We start from the raw sequence: 5,192 nt of genomic DNA, 5'->3' as shown, positions 1-5,192 counted from the left end.
ATCTTCGCCCACCACCTGCGTGACGCGCAAATGGTGCCCAATGGGACAGGCCCTTTAGTGTGCTGGGCGGCGTGGGCTCGATGGGCTGAAGGGCCCGTTTCTGCGCTGTATCTCTAAAACTAAAATTAAACTCAACTAAAACTCTTTTTTTTTTAAAACAACGTGGTCACATCTTCATCAGAAGGATTGTTTCAAGGAATTGGTTCAACATCTTTCACAAGGGATGGGAAATATACATTGTCACAATAGTGGAGGAAGGGACTGCAGATGCTGGTTTAAACAGAAGATCGGCACAAAATGCTGGAGTAACTCAGCGGGACAGGCAGCATCTCGGGAGAGAAGGAATGGGTGACGTTTCGGGTCAAGGACCTTTACCTTCTGAAGAATGGGTCTCGATCCATTTCCTTCTCTCCAGAGATGCTGCCTGTCCCGCTGAGTTATGCCCCTGTCCCACTTAGGAAACCTGAACGGAAACCTCTGGAGACTTTGCGCCCCACCCAAGGTTTCCGTGCGGTTCCCGGAGGTTTTTGTCAGTCTCCCTACCTGCTTCCACTACCTGCAACCTCCGGCAACCACCTGCAACCTCCGGGAACCGCACGGAAACCTTGGGTGGGGGCGCAAAGTCTCCAGAGGTTTCTGTGAAGGGGCATTACTCCAGCTTTTTGTATCTATCTATAGTCACAATAGCGACTCTCAGACGCTGAAAATGAGCAGAGAACAAAAGCAAACCGACACAATATGCGAGTTGAATTCTCAGGAAAACCAACCACCTTCGATCGATCCTCAACAACAATTCCTGATGCCACAAAATTACATCACCTGCACTTTATTATAAAACAAGAATATTAACATCAAAACCAGGGCAGGGAATGAAAGAATCAATTTTAAAGTGGTTTGATGCTAATGATGTACGGAATGGAATAAAGCAGCAATTTAATCAATTAAGTGATCAGGGCAGTTTTTAATTTATTCTTTCTTGTTGTTGAGAAGTGATGGATTTAGCAAGCCTGGCGTTGTTTTTTTGTGTTATGTTTTAGGATCAGGAGCAATGCATATATCTTGGAGTAAATTATGCAATAATACTCAGATTTACATGGAGATTGTTAAGATCTCTGAGTCCATTAACTGTTGTTTAAGAAGGAACTGCAGATGCTGGAAAATTGAAGGTAGACATAAATGCTGGAGAAACTCAGCGGGTGCAGCAGCATCTATGGAACGAAGGAAATAGGCAACGTTTCGGGTCGAAACCCTTCAGGCTTAGTGTATAAGGAGGAACTGCAGATGCTGGAAAATCGAAGGTAGACAAAAGTGCTGGAGAAACTCAGCGGGTGCAGCAGCATCTATGGCACGAAGGAAATAGGCAACGTTTCGGGTCGAAACCCTTTCGGGTTTCGACCCGAAACGTTGCCTATTTCCTTCAGGGTTTCAAACCGAAACGTTGCCTATTTCCTTCGTTCCATAGATGCTGCTGCACCCGCTGAGTTTCTCCAGCACTTTTGTCTACCTTCGATTTTCCAGCATCAAGGAAATAGGCAACGTTTCGGGCCGAAACCCCATGTTGAAGAAGGAACTGCAGATGCTGGAAAATCGAAGGTAGACAAAAATGCTGGAGAAACTCAGCGGGTGCAGCAGCATCTATGGAGCGAAGGAAATGGGCAACGTTTCGGGCCGAAACCCTTCTTCAGACTGTTCACAAAATTTAGACTCTCCAAAAATTCATACCTGTTGTTATGGATGAGATTTATCCCAGTTAATTTGACCTGACACTTGTATCTTATCTTTTTGTTTTGCAATCTTACGCGATTTTTACTTACGCGATTTGTTTTCCGCGCCGAAAATGTTCAACGTGTTGAAAATCCAGCGGTGACTGGAAAAAGGTACGACTCTTTAGGCGACTATTCGCCACCAAACAGGCGCGATAGTCGCAGCAGGTTGCCGGAAATTTGCGGGGGTTGACGCCTGTTTGGTGATGAGTAGTCGCCCAAAGATTTTCCACATTCAAAACATTTTCGGCAACCTGCTGCGACTATCGCGCCTGTTTGGTGGCGAGCAGTCGCCCAAAGAGTCGTACCTTTTTCCAGTCGCCGCTGGATTTTCCACATTCAAAAAAAATTTCCACCAACCTGCTGCGACTGTGACGGGTGCCGGCAGTCGCCGAAAAAAATCACGTAAGTGGGACAGGCCATTTATGCTTTCACCACCCGATCGCTTTGTTTCCACCGATGCCGCTGAGCTATCCGAGCCCCGTGGAGATTAACGTTGCAAAGTGCAAAAAATTCCTTAGTTTCACTTCTGCAAATATACTCTCCATCACCTCTCTAGTTTTCTCTTCGCTGTGAGTAATGTAGCGATTAGCTTTGATCCTGATATTCCTTCCCCCAAAGCCTTTGATAAACGCATCAAAGCTGTGACTCCATTCTGCCGACCTGTGTTCGTGGCTGCTTTAGATATTGACTGATGCTGGCTGGCTTGCGAGAAGCCTAATGAGGCTCATGAACCCTATGCTATCCCAGACACATCACCTCAACATCTAGCCCCGTTGCTCCTTGCCTGAGTGATGCTAAACAGGAGGTAGACAAAAGTGCTGGAGAAACTCAGCGGGTGCAGCAGCATCTATGGAGCGAAGGAAATAGGCGACGTTTTGGGACGAAACCCTTCTTCGGACTGATGTAGGGTGGGGGGGGAGGGGGGAGAAGAAAGGAGAAAGGAAGAGGAGGAGCCCGAGGGCTGAGGGAGAGCTGAGAAGGGGAGGAGATAGCAAGGGCTACCGGAAATTGGAGGTCAATGTTTATGCCACTAGGGTGCAGACTGCCCAAGCGGAATATGAGGAGCTGCTCCTCCGATTACCAGTGGTGCTCACTCTGGCCGTGGAGGAGGCCCAGGACAGAAAGGTCAGATTCGGAATGGGAGGGGGAGTTGAAGTGCTGCTAAACATTCTCCTTTGCTGGAGTAACTCAGCGGGACGGGCAGCATCTCTGGAGAGAAGGAATGGGTGACATTTCTGGTTGAGACTCTTCCCCTCTGCTGAAGAGATGGGAGATCTTCGCCATCTTATAACTTGCAGTCAAAAATCCAGCATCGGATAATTTTCCCTGGAAGGCCAGAGGTTGAAGGGAGACCTGAAGGAAGGATATATTAAAGAGAGAGTTAGATTTAGTTCTTAGAGCTAACGGAATCAAGGGATATGGGGAGTAAGCAGGAACGGGCACTGATTTTGGATGATCAGCCATGATCATATTGAATGGCGGTGCTGGCTCGGAGGGCCGAATGGCCTACTCCTGCACCTGTTATCTATGAAATAAAATTACGTGTAGGGAGGAATCGCAGACGCTGGTTTAAACCAACGATTGACACAAAAATTTGGAGTAACTCAGCGGGACAGGCAGCATCTCTGGAGAGAAGGAATGGGTGACGTTTCGGGTTGAGACTCTTCTTCAGACTGAGAGTCAGGGGAGAGGGAAAGGAGAGATATAGACGGTGATGTGGGGAGATATAAAACAAATGAATGAAAGATATGCAAAGAAGTCATGATGATAAAGGAAACATGAGGGCACTGACTAGATTGAAGCTAGTTAGACACTATTTAATAAACTTAGATTTGCATAACATGATTTGATCAACCTCTCCTGGGGTTTGAAGACATGGAGCACACCAGATTAAATTGCAATCCAGAGCAATGTGCAAATGGAAACAGAATTTTATATATCAGAGATCTTGTACTATGTTTGACCTGGCAGCAAAACCATATCCCTCTAGTTGACGGTTCCAGTTTAGAGATACAGCCCATTCGGCCCACTGAGTCCATGCTGGCCAGCGATCCCTGTACATTAACACTATCCGACACACACACACTAGAGACAATTTGCAATTTTACCAAGACAATTAGCCTACAAACCTGTACGTCTTTGGAGTGTGTCCTTGGAAGCATCCTTTGACAGCTTGTTCCGTATACCTACCACCATTTAGTTAAATGTGCGGGGATCGCTGGTCGGCGTGGACTCGGTGGGTCGAAGTGCCTGTTTCCACGCTGTATCTCTAAACTAAACTCAGCGGGACAGGCAGCTTCCCTGAAGTGAAGGAATAGGTAACGTTTCGGGTCGAGACCCTTCTTCAGACTGACGAAGGGCCTCGTCGCAAAACATCACCCATTCCTTCCCTCCAGAGAAGCTGCCCGTCCCGCTGAGTTACTCCAGCATTTTGTGTCTACCTTCGGTGTAAACCAGCATCTGCAGTTCCCTCCCACGCATAAAATAGATTTCTCTTTATCCAGAGTGAACAGCCTTGGCTGCAGTCTCCACTGGATAGTGGTTAGAGCATTTGAAAATCAATTATTAGCTCATGAATAGAACATTGGCCTCTGAAATTCTTAGCAGCAGCAGAATACACAAATGCAAACAGTGTTTTCTAAGACCATTATCTCTGCTGCAGAATGTGTTTACAGATAAGGCTTTCTGAAAGCTTCTATCTTCCGATTGACGCATTATTTGCAAGTCCTTTAATAAGGTGAAACCCTGTCACCATAGGAACAATCTTCTGAGTAATTCTCATCTGTTCCTCAGTAACTGAGATTCAGTCTTTCAGTATTTCCCAAACAGCTGATCGAAGGAAACCACACCGGAATTTGCCAATCTGCTCTCTCCTGTGCCCCCAAACCCACAAAACCCCCCTATCAGTCTGAAGAAGGGTTTTGGCCCGAAACGTCACCTATTCCTTCGCTCCATTGATGCTGCTGCACCCGCTGAGTTTCCCCAGCAATTTTGTGTACCTAAGATCAAGGGAAATGTTGACTTGTTAGCTCGGAGAAGGTGGCAGCCGAACAAACAGAGATAAAATGGAAACAAGGACTGGTCGGGGAACTGGGAAGGGAGAGGGATGGGGAGAGAGGGAGAGGGTTACTTAAAATTAGAGAAGTCAATATTCAAGCCTTTGCTTAAAATTCCCTGCAGTTAAATTCTAGCTTTCACCCCCCCCCCACTACAATCAGTCTGAAGAAGGGTCCCGGCCCAAAATGTCACCGACCTTTCTCTACCAGAGATGCTGCCTAACCTGCCGAGTAAGTTTTGCCATCCCGACCCATGAGGGTGAATAAACACTCTGCATAAATGATTACAACTTTGATTCGAGGCGGGAGATTGTGCTGAAGGTTTGTGCTGCAGAAAGAAAGACAATAGTTGGTCCTATCTTTTAGTGTG

At 46.7% G+C, this 5,192-nt stretch overlaps 1 long non-coding RNA gene across 1 annotated transcript in view; it reads right to left on the bottom strand.

The window, feature by feature from the left end:
• Window positions 1-573: 573 nt before the first annotated feature.
• LOC116968240 overlaps window positions 574-5,192 on the bottom strand; it is a 10,899-nt gene continuing 6,280 nt past the window's right edge. The window contains exons 2-3 of the long non-coding RNA XR_004410429.1: window positions 4,278-4,280; window positions 574-583 (exon numbers count right to left, since the gene is read on the bottom strand). This is a non-coding gene — a long non-coding RNA (uncharacterized LOC116968240). The remainder of the gene's footprint in view (window positions 584-4,277; window positions 4,281-5,192) is intronic.

This window comes from Amblyraja radiata, chromosome X, assembly GCF_010909765.2.
Source record: "Amblyraja radiata isolate CabotCenter1 chromosome X, sAmbRad1.1.pri, whole genome shotgun sequence".
NCBI lineage: Eukaryota > Metazoa > Chordata > Chondrichthyes > Rajiformes > Rajidae > Amblyraja > Amblyraja radiata.
Note: the sequence above shows the minus strand (reverse complement) of the source record. Positions and strands in the feature narration are given on the sequence as shown.